Source organism: Elephas maximus, chromosome 8, assembly GCF_024166365.1.
Source record: "Elephas maximus indicus isolate mEleMax1 chromosome 8, mEleMax1 primary haplotype, whole genome shotgun sequence".
NCBI lineage: Eukaryota > Metazoa > Chordata > Mammalia > Proboscidea > Elephantidae > Elephas > Elephas maximus.
In genome coordinates this window covers 134497413-134509525 of record NC_064826.1, presented here as the reverse complement: position 1 = coordinate 134509525, position 12113 = coordinate 134497413, and the positions used below count along the sequence as shown (strand labels likewise).

At 39.4% G+C, this 12113-nt stretch overlaps 1 pseudogene; it reads left to right on the top strand.

Moving 5' to 3' along the window:
* Positions 1–9499: 9499 nt before the first annotated feature.
* Positions 9500–9953, top strand: LOC126081737 (oligosaccharyltransferase complex subunit OSTC-like; annotated as a pseudogene).
* Positions 9954–12113: the final 2160 nt, after the last annotated feature.

Here is a 12113-nt window from a genome sequence, read left to right as displayed (position 1 = left end):
ACAATACCCTCCTGAAAAAAGACTGGGTTATAGAAGACATCAAGGAGGGAATAAGGAAATTCATAGAATGCAACGAGAATGAAAATACTTCCTATCAAAACCTCTGGGACACAGCAAAAGCGGTGCTCAGAGGCCAATTTATATCGATAAATGCACACATACAAAAAGAAGAAAGAGCCAAAAGCAGAGAACTGTCCCTACAACCTGAACAAATAGAAAGTGAGCAACAAAAGAATCCATCAGGCACCAGAAGAAAACAAATAATAAAAATTAGAGCTGAACTAAATCAATTAGAGAACAGAAAAACAATTGAAAGAATTAACAAAGCCAAAAGCTGGTTCTTTGAAAAAATTAACAAAATTGATAAACCATTGGCTAGACTGACTAAAGAAATACAGGAAACGAAACAAATAACCCGAATAAGAAACGAAAAGGACCACATCACAACAGAACATACGGAAATTAAAAGAATCATATCAGATTATTACGAAAAATTGTACTCTAACAAATTTGCAAACCTAGAAGAAATGGATGAATTCCTGGAAAAACACTACCTACCTAAACTAACACATTCAGAAGTAGAACAACTAAATAGACCCACAACAAAAAAAGAGATTGAAGTGGTAATCAAAAAACTCCCAACAAAAAAAAAAAACCCTGGCCCAGACGGCTTCACTGCAGAGTTCTACCAAACTTTCAGAGAAGAGTTAACCCCACTACTACTGAAGGTATTTCAAAGCATAGAAAATGACGGAATACTACCCAACTCATTCTATGAAGCCACCACCTCCCTGATACCAAAACCAGGTAAAGACATTACAAAAAAAGAAAATTACAGACCTATATCCCTCATGAACATAGATGCAAAAATCCTCAACAAAATTCTAGCCAATAGAATACAACAACATATCAAAAAAATAATTCACCACGATCAAGTGGGATTTATACCAGGTATGCAAGGCTGGTTTAATATCAGAAAAACCATTAATGTAATCCATCACATAAATAAAACAAAAGACAAAAACCACATGATCTTATCAATTGATGCAGAAAAGGCATTTGACAAAGTCCAACACCCATTTATGATAAAAACTCTCACCAAAATAGAAATTGAAGGAAAATTCCTCAACATAATAAAGGGCATCTATGCAAAGCCAACAGCCAATATCACTCTAAATGGAGAGAACCTGAGAGCATTTCCCTTGAGAACGGGAACCAGACAAGGATGCCCTTTATCACCGCTCTTATTCAACATCGTACTTGAAGTCCTAGCCAGGGCAATTAGGTTAGACAAAGAAATAAAATTGGCAAGGAGGAAGTAAAATTATCTCTATTTGCAGATGACACGATCTTATACACAGAAAACCCTAAGGAATCCTCCAGAAAACTACTGAAACTAATAGAAGAGTTTGGCAGAGTCTCAGGTTATAAAATAAACATACAAAAATCACTTGGATTCCTCTACATCAACAAAAAGAACACCGAAGAGGAAACCACCAAATCAATACCATTCACAGTAGCCCCCAAGAAGATAAGATACTTCGGAATAAATCTTACCAAGGATGTAAAAGACCTATACAAAGAAAACTACAAAGGTCTACTACAAGAAATTCAAACGGACATACTTAAGTGGAAAAACACACCTTGCTCATGGATAGGAAGACTTAACATAGGAAAAATGTCTATTCTACCAAAAGCCATCTATACATACAATGCACTTCCGATCCAAATTCCAATGTCATTTTTTAAGGTGATGGAGAAATAAATCACCAATTTCATATGGAAGGGAAAGAAGCCTCGGATAAGCAAAGCATTACTGAAAAAGAAGAAGAAAGTGGGAGGCCTCACTCTACCTGACTTCAGAAGCTATCATACAGCCACAGTAGTCAAAACAGCCTGGTACTGGTACAACAACAGGCACATAGACCAATGGAACAGAATTGAGAACCCAGATATAAATCCATCCACATATGAGCAGCTGATATCTGACAAAGGCCCAGTGTCAGTTAATTGGGGAAAAGATAGTCTTTTTAACAAATGGTGCTGGCATAACTGGATATCCATTTGCAAAAAAATGAAACAGGACCCATACCTCACACCATGCACAAAAACTAACTCCAAGTGGATCAAAGGCCTAAACATAAAGACTAAAACGATAAAGATCATGGAAGAAAAAATAGGGACAACGTTAGGAGCCCTAATACAAGGCATAAACAGAATACAAAACATTACCAAAAATGACGAAGAGGAACCTGATAACTGGGAGCTCCTAAAAATCAAACACCTATGCTCATCTAAAGACTTCTCCAAAAGAGTAAAAAGACCACCTACAGACTGGGAAAGAATTTTCAGCTATGACATCTCCGACCAGCGCCTGATCTCTAAAATCTACATGATTCTGTCAAAACTCAACCACAAAAAGACAAACAACCCAATCAAGAAGTGGGCAAAGGATATGAACACACACTTCACTAAAGAAGATATTCAGGCAGCCAACAGATACATGAGAAAATGCTCTCGATCATTAGGCATTAGAGAAATGCAAATTAAAACTACGATGAGATTCCATCTCACTCCAACAAGGCTGGCATTAATCCAAAAAACACAAAACAATAAATGTTGGAGAGGCTGGGGAGAGATTGGAACTCTTATACACTGCTGGTCGGAACGTAAAATGGTACAACCACTTTGGAAATCTATCTGGCGTTATCTTAAACAGTTAGAAATAGAACTACCATACAACCCAGAAATCCCACTCCTCGGAATATACCCTAGAGAAATAAGAGCCTTCACACAAACAGATATATGCACACCCATGTTTATTGCAGCTCTGTTTACAATAGCAAAAAGCTGGAAGCAACCAAGGTGTCCACCTACAGATGAATGGGTAAATAAATTGTGGTATATTCACACAATGGAATACTACGCTTCGATAAAGAACAGTGACGAATCTGTGAAACATTTCATAACATGGAGGAACCTGCAAGGCATTATGCTGAGCGAAATTAGTCAGAGGCAAAAGGACAAATATTGTATAAGACCACTATTATAAGATCTTGAGAAATAGTAAAAACTGAGAAGAACACATACTTTTGTGGCTACGAGGGGGGGAGGGAGGGAAGGAGGGAGGGAGGGAGAGGGTTTTTATTGATTAATTAGTAGATAAGAACTGCTTTAGGTGAAGGGAAAGACAACACTCAATACATGGAAGGTCAGCTCAATTGGGCTGGACCAAAAGCAAAGAAGTTTCCGGGATAAAATGAATGCTGCAAAGGTCAGCGGAGTAAGGGTGGGGGTTTGGGGACCATGGTTTAGGGGGACTTCTAAGTCAATTGGCAAAATAATTCTATTATGAAAACATTCTGCATCCCACTTTGAAACGTGGCGTCTGAGGTCTTAAATGCTAACAAGCGGCCATCTAAGATGCATCAATTGGTCTCAACCCACCTGGAGCAAAGGAGAATGAAGAACACCAAGGTCACACGACAACTAAGAGCCCAAGAGACAGAAAGGGCCACATGAACTAGAGACCTACATCATCCTGAGACCAGAAGAACTAGTTGGTGCCTGGCCACAATAGATGACTGCCCTGACAGGGAGCACAACAGAGAACCCCTGCCTGAGGGAGCAGGAGATCAGTGGGATGCAGACCCCAAATTCTCATAAAAAGACCATACTTAATGGTCTGACTGAGACTAGAGGAATCCTGGCGGCCATGGTCCCCAGACCTTCTGTTGGCACAGGACAGGAACCATCCCCGAAGACAACTCATCAGACATGAAAGGAACTGGACAGTGGGGGGGGGAGAGAGAGGCTGATGAAGAGTGAGCTAATTATATCAGGTGGACACTTGAGATTGTGTTGGCATCTCATGTCTGGAGGGGGGGATGGGAGGATAGAGAGAGTGGGAAGCTGGCAAAATTGTCACGAAAGGAGAGACTGGAAGGGCTGACTCATTAGGGGGAGAGCAAGTGGGAGTACGGAGTAAGATGTATGTAAACTTGTATGTGACAGACTGACTTGATTTGTAAACGTTCACTTGAAGCTCAATAAAAGTTAATAATAAAAAAAATATATTAATGCCAAGTGATTTATCTTCAAGTTCAGAAATTATGCCTTCTACTTGCTCAAATCTGCTTCTTTGACTTTCTATTGAGTTGTCTACTTCTGTAATTTTATTGTTAATCTTCGAAATTTCTGATTGTTGTCTGTCTATGGATTTTTCCAGCTTATTAAGTTTTTCGTTATGTTCCTGAGTAATCTTTTTGATTTCTTGAGTTGCTTTATCTTTGCGTTCCTTGCCTTGTTCTGCATATTGCCTCATTTCCTTCCTAATGCCTTGAAGGGTTCTGCACATTAATCTTTTGTGTTCTGTCTCTGGTAATCCCAGGAAGGCACTTTCATCTAGAAGGCCCCTGGATTCTTCATTTTGATAGTTTTTTGAGATGATCACGGTCTGTTTGTTTACGTGACTTTATATTGACTGTTGTCTCTGAGCCATCTATAAATTATTGTATTGGTTTATTTTATGTTTGCTTACTGTCTCCTAGCTTCTTGCTTTGTTTTGTTTTGATATGCCCAAATGGGTTGCTTGAGTGAGCCAGCTTGATTAATTTTGACTTTGGAGCTCTGATGTCCTGTCCTCAGAAGATTAGAGCTATTATCAGATATATCAGTCTAGGAGTCCATTCACTTTTCTTGTATGAATTCAGCTCAGGTGTACAGGTAGCTGATCATCAAGTGTGTGGTACAGGCTCTGCTCTATAGTCATAGAGGTGTAGGAGTGATTGGTGTAGGTACTGGTATCTGGTTGCAGCAGGGGGTCACCCTCTGAACAAGGCAGGGAGCAGAGGCTCATCCCCCATGTGTCTCTGACAAAAGCATGTCCCTGTTCCCTAGAGTGTACAGGTGGGCGGGTTCTGCAGACAGACCATGGGCACCCAATGTTTTTGGTTGTAAGGACTGGGAGGTACCAGTTACCCTTATACCTCTGTTGTGGGTGGCTGGATGACCTGAGCAGAGCTACCAGTCATTAGGCCACTGATGTGGTAGGTGAGGACCTTTCTTTAACAGGCAAAGCAATGTCAAACATCAGTCACCCACCTCTCCGCCACACAGCTGAAAGGGTTGGAGTCTGCCAACAAAGGCCCACACAGGTCCATGCAGAGGGGAAAGTGCTCAAAGTCCATGGACTGTTTATGCCTGGACAGGAGCCACTTCTGTCCTGAGCTTCTCCGGTTAGTGTAGCTGGCAAATTATCTTTTCCCCTAGTTGAAAATTTATCAGCAAGGCAGGGAGGATGGCTCTAGGCGCTCAGCAGTGCCTATCTCAGGCCCAGGGAATTCAGCCACTGAAGCCTGCTTGGAAGCGGTGGGAGGCTGTAAAATGTACACAAATACTTAGCTTTTGCTGAGAGTGCCGTTCTTCTCTGGTTCCAGAGGTGTGAGTAGGCTGTGTTGCTGGCTGACTCTCCCTGAGGAAACTGCGGCCCAACGCTAGTACCAGTCTTCCACTGCCACTCCCGGGAATGGAATGATGCCTGAGGGCTCCCTGTGATTCAGGTCTGGTAACTCATCTCCACTTTTGAACCATCTCTTCCTTCCCCTGCCCCTCAGCTCGTTTTCTAAGCTTGCCTCTGATGTTCAGGGCTCCTAGCTTGTCATAAATGTACTCATTTCACTTGTTTTTTTGGGTCTTTGTTGTAAAGAGGGCTCACTGAAAGCGTCTGTGTATTCCGCCATCTTGGCTCCACCTCTGCGTCTAAGTTCTTAAATGCTAGCAAGCAGCCATCTATGATGCATGATTGGTCTCAGCCCACCTGGAGCAAAAGAGAATGAAGAACACCAAAGCCACGTGGCCAATATGGGGCCAAGAGACAGAAAGGGCCACATAAACCAGAGACTACATCAGCCTGAGTCCAGAAATGCTGGATGGTGCCCAGCTACAACATATGACTGCCCTGACAGGGAACACAATAGAGAATCCCCAATGGAGCAGGAGAATCGTGGGATGCAGGCCTCAAGTTCTCGTTAAAAGAAAACAGACTTAACGGTCTGACTGAAACTAGAGAGACCTTCCGCTAGCCCAAGACTGGCACCATTCCCAAAGCCAACTCTTCAGAAAGGGATTAGACTGGAGTATAAGACAAAAAAATGATACTGGTGAGGAGTGAGCTTGTTGGCTCAAGTAGACACATGAGACTATGTGGGCAGCTCCTGTCTGGAGGCAAGATGAGAAGGTAGAGGGGGACAGGAGCTGGTTGAATAGACATGGGGAATACAGGGTGGAGAGTAGGAGTGTGCTGTCTCCTTAGGTAGAGAGCAGCTAGGAGTACATAGTAAGGCGTATATAAGGTTTTGACTGACTTGATTTGTAAGCTTACAGTTAAAGTACAATAAAAAAGAAAATGAACAAACAAACAAACAAAACTGAAAACTTCCCAGGTATTGTTCATTGTCAGGAAAGTGTACTAAAAAAAAAAAAAAAAAAAAAAACTGTAGTATATCCATAGACAGTAACACAGCTCAGCAATAAGAAGGGAGAGCTCCCTTATTAGCAATTGTATAATAACTGAGAATACTTCTTAAGCAGGCTCATTTGTTTTAGGAGGGCACCAAACATCACCTTGCTGTGGTTCTGCATCATGAAGTTGGCTTATCAAAGGCTAAATTAACCATGTAACTGGTTCATGTCTAGTTGTAAGGTATACAAACATGGTAAAAATCCAATGCTTGTTAGGAAATCAGTTTCTTTAATGAAGAAGGAAAAAAAAAAAAAAAAACACCCGGGAGAGGACCCTCGGGAGGTTCTGGGGTCACCTCAAAAAAACGGGGAAAAAAAAGGTTGTCTTCTCATGAAATGACCCTGAATTCCATTCACAACATAAATCTCTGATTGTTAATATATAAAGGAATAATTCCTGCTTTCCTTCCACTAGGGAGAGATGAACGACATGTGCATGTACTAAAATCATCAGGAGCATCTTCACATCTTTTCTACTGGACTCCATCTCTAAAAATGTTGCATCATTTATTTTACCAAGTCGAGACTTAACACAGCTTTTGAAATCTTCACTTTCAGAAAGACATCCAAAATTAAATATAGGGAAAATCATCATTCATATGGAGTAACATCTAGATCAGAAATTGTCCTATGGAACTGATCATTTGTCTGCAACTCTGAGGCTTGATTATGTCCTCACAAGCAACTTCACACTCTGGATTACTGAGTCATCAGAGCTTAACATTTCCTTTCTTTTGTGGTCTGATCGTCTATAAGATTCTACGATCCTTTGAGACCTTTCCAAAATGTCTCAATTAAAGCAATAGGGGCCTGAGTATCCTTTCCTAAAAGCGCAATATTAAACACTAATAAGGTTCCATTTGCTCTACTCTATGCAATTCATTTTCTTAGCATGTTTTTCTCAGGACACAGGGTTGTCAACTAACTGTCACAAGTTCCATGGCTCTCCATGTGAAATAACTCAGTTTTGAGAGGAACAATTGGTCTTCCCAGGAAGATTGGAAGATTGGTCTTCTCATAAAACTTGAAATAGGTCAAAATGAAATGGAATGCATGAACATAGATATCCTAGGCATTAATGAGCTGAAATGGACTGTTACTGACCATTTTGAATCAGACGATCGTATGTTCTGCTGTGCTGGAAATGACAACTTGAAGAGGAATGGCTTCGCATTCATCATCAGAAAAAATGTTGCAAAATCTTTCCTGAAGTACAATGCTGTCAGTGATAGGATAATATCCACACACCTACAAAGAAGACCAGTTAATATGACTATTATTCAAATTTACACTCTAAACACTGAGGCCAAAGATGAACAATTTGAAGATTTTTTACCAACTTTTGCAGTCTGAAATTGATCAAACACGCAATCAGGATGCATTGAGAATTACTGGTGATTGGAATGCAGAATTTGGAAACAAAGTGGAAGGATTCATAGTTGGATTATATGGTATTGGTGATAGAAATGATGCCAGAGATTGCATGATAGAATTTTGCAAGACCAATGACTTCTTCATTGCAAATACCTTTGTTCAAGAACATAAACAGCAACTGTACAAGTGGACCTTGCCAAATAGAATACACAGGAATCAAATCGACTACACCTGTGGAAAAAGACAATGGAAAAGTTCAATATCATCAGTCAGAATTAGGCCCGAATCCAACTGTGAAAAAGGTTATCAATTGCTCATATACAAGTCCAAAATGAAGCTGAAGAAAATTAAAACAAGTCCACGAGAGCCAAAGTACAACCTTGAGTATATCCCACCTGAAATTAGAGACCATCTCAAGCATAGATTTGGTGCATTGAACACTAACGACTGAAGACCAGATGAGTTGCGGAAAGACATCAAGAACATCATGAATGAAGAAAGCAAGTGGTCATTAAAAAGACAGGAAAGAAAGAAAAGACCAAAATAGATAGCAGAATAGACTATGAAACTTACCCCTGGAACATCAAGTAGCTAAAGAAAAAAGTAGAAATGATGAAGTAAAAGAGCTGAAAAGAAGATTTCAAAGGGTGGCTCAAGAAGACAATGCATTGGGATGACACGTGCAAAGACCTAGAGTTAGAAAACCAAAAGGGAAGAACACACTTGGCATTTCTCAAGCTGAAAAAACTGAAGAAAAAATTCAAGCTGCAAGTTTCAATACTGAAGGACTCTACAGGGAAAATATTAAATGATGCTGGAAGCATCAAAAGAAGACAGAAGGAATACAGAGAGTCACTATACGAAAAAGAATTGGTAAATGTTCAGCCATTTCAGGAGGCAGCATATGTTCAGGAACTGATGGTACTGAAGGAAGAGGTCCAAGCCGATGAAAATTCATATAATTTTCACTAGTTCCAAGAAATATTCCAAGTTCTTCTATGTATTGTCTTGTTTAATCCTCATAAAACCCTGTGAGCAAGTGTATCTGTCAGAGTGGGCTAGGGTTCCACCCTACAGCCCCTGTGGCTTCAAGCAACAGAGGTTTATTTTCACTCTAGACGTATGTTCATGGTGAGCCAGAGGGGTGCTGGAGGCAAAGATTCCTCATCGTAGTCACTCAGGGGCCCAGGCTATGATGGCAGCCATCTGGAATGTTGCTGTTCAACACGGTAGAGGAAAGACGTGCATGTGGAAGTCAAAATGCCGTGGCGATTTACCTAAATAACTGATTGGGTCATAAAATAAAGAATATTGCCTATGAGTACTAAGCTTCTTAAAAAAAAAAAAAAAAAAATCCATAAGAAGCCAAATGGTCAACAACTACTCTAAATTGGACGAGAAGGTAAGGGGACAGGAAAACTAGATTACTGGAAACAAAACAAAACAGAAATAATGGGAATGTTGACACATTGTGAAAAATGTAACCTATGTCACTGAATGATTTGTGTAGAAATTGTTAAACTGAAACCTAAATTTCCGTGTAAACTTTCACAGAAAACACAATAAAATATTTCTTAGAAGTGCTGTGCTTGCCACCACCAAAATGGAGACTTTGTACTGAGTCCTGTTCTTAGTGCTGGAATGCCCCAGCCTGAAACTGAAGAAGCTGACCTGGGGGCACATGCAGTTGGCCATGATGGTGTACAATCTGGTGGTGGTGTCTTACTTCCTCATCAGTGGAGGAATACTTTATAACGTTATTGTGGAACCTCCATGTGTTGGCGCTATGACTGATGAACGTGGGCATCAGAGGCCAGTAGCTTTCTTGACCTACAGAGTAAATGGACAATATATTATGGAAGGACTCACATCCAGCTTCCTGTTAACATGGGAGGGGGGGTTTAGGTTTCTTAATCCTGGACCTATCCAACTCACCAAATATTCCAAAACTCAATAGATTTCTTTTATTCACTGAATTTGTCTGTGTCCTATTGAATTTTGGGGTGGGGGGTAGGGTATTCATGAGAATGAAGCTGCTGAGCTATCTGATGGGTTAGATTGTCCTCTATAAATACTATGGTCCTCTATATAGAGGCAGTTAATATTTTTCTTTTCATAGAGAACACTAACAGTGATCGTTATGGAGATGGAACTGATAGGCTTTTCATCTTTCAGTTTCAGTTTTCCATCTTTTCCAGTCATTCATACTCCCAAACAATATTCCCCTTTAAAAGAAAAAAAAAAAATTAGAATCTTTATGGGTTTTCACATTTTTTTCTTGTATGTGATGTTTTACCATTTTTGAGCTTTCTCTTCAAAATAAGGAAGAAACAAATTCACGAACAAGGGAAAAATCATTAGGAGATGTGCCCAGAACTCTTTTTGCCCTCCAGGATGCTAAGCTCAAGGGAGGAAAACATGTCTTTGCTTGAGGCCTATATTTTTATATTATTTAAAAAAAAAGTAAAAACTCCCATTGTGATGCACTATCATTCTCTGAGGGAAGGAAAACATTTATCTATATCTCATTGTTCCCCTCTTTCTCACTTTCGACTTAGCGCTTAAATCAATGCATAAGCCGAGTATGTTCTTGTGAGTGAATATTCAGGGGGGGAGGGGAATAGTAGGTTTCAAAAATCTCAGATAAGAAGGTATGTATTCATATATATATATATACTTTTTAATTTTAGCTAATAGATGACTAAAGGGTAATTCTTTGAATTGTAGCACCAAATCTGTTTTTAATAGTGAAACTGTTAAATATTTTAAGAGCAGATAGAAAAACAAAATAATCCTGGTGAATAAAATTCTGGAAATAACATAATGTGCTATAAATAGGAATGTATTATAGAAAACCTCTTCAAAAAAAATCATGCCTTTATTGCAGAAAATGAGAGATTAGCACAAATAATTTCACCAGAATTCTTCATTGATTTATTGTTTCCATAAGGATTACTTGGACCAACTATGCGCAATTTTTACGTCATATACAAAGGATTCAAAATAATAAATCGAAATTCTGTTCTCAAGATATCACTGGCAACAAAGAAGCAGACAAAAGAAAGTAAGCTACATTTTATTGCTTGCTGTGAAAGGGATATTGCTGAGTAATTAGGGGAAGAAGAAGAAGAAGGTATAACTGATTGTGTCTGCAGCTGAGAGAAGTCATCTTTAAAAGGATGCTTTTTATCTTTAGGGACATATATATGGCATACGTAATGTCTCTTCTCAGTACAGACTTCATCCTGATATACCTGAGGTTGGGCAAAAGGGTTGCAAGGAAGTTAAATAAATTATACAGGGAACAGAAGACGATGAATTCCATAGGGTTAATTAGGTTCAAAAGAAGGTGGAATTCAAAATGTAGTAGAACCAGATGCACTGTAGTTTGGTCACCAGCCTGGCTCAGGTATCTTAGTATGGAGAAAACACAGTCAACATGAGATTGCTGCAGAGTAAGACTTCGGAGGAAAAAGAAGGAATGGGAGATTATAAGGAGGAATGGAAACTGACAGAATTAGAAAGGAAATGAAGCAGCCAACCTGATAGATTTTGAGTAATGTGAGTGGAGTTTATGAAAAGCTTGAAGATAAGCAAAAGGAAATGAGAGAGTCAGAGCAAGATGTATAAGAGAGATGTTAACATTAAAGTTTTGGGAGATGAGGAAATTATAAATGATTAAAAATCATATGCTGTAAAAATAAACAATACACTCATGACTTTGGAGTATGTTTCTGAAATGAAACCTACGTACAGGTCAAGGAATGCTCTGAGAGGCATTGATTTTGTATCAGCTTTGTGTGTATAGGAATTGTTGGTAGAAGTGGGGATAAAGAAGAAATCTCTGAACCAAGTGGCAATGTCTTCAACAAATGGGTAAAAGTCCACTGACTGCTGGTAAATGACAGAGTTGATAGAAAGAATCAGGAGGGAATACAATATCACGAATGGTAAAAGAATTCATTCCCGGAAAGTGAGGTCACCATAGTCAGAAAGTTGCTATGGGAAAGTGTTTTCTCATCCTCACACTTTCATCCACAGCTCAGTGACAAAAGATTACAGTTTTGATCTGGTTATTTTATAACTACAAGAATGGCAATAGGTTAACAAAAAGTAAAGTGTAAAGTGCAGTTTACCAGCCTTTCTTTTGAGAAAATTATACCTACTTACATATCAGTGGGATAACTACAGTATTTAGTAATAACAAAAAAAAGGAG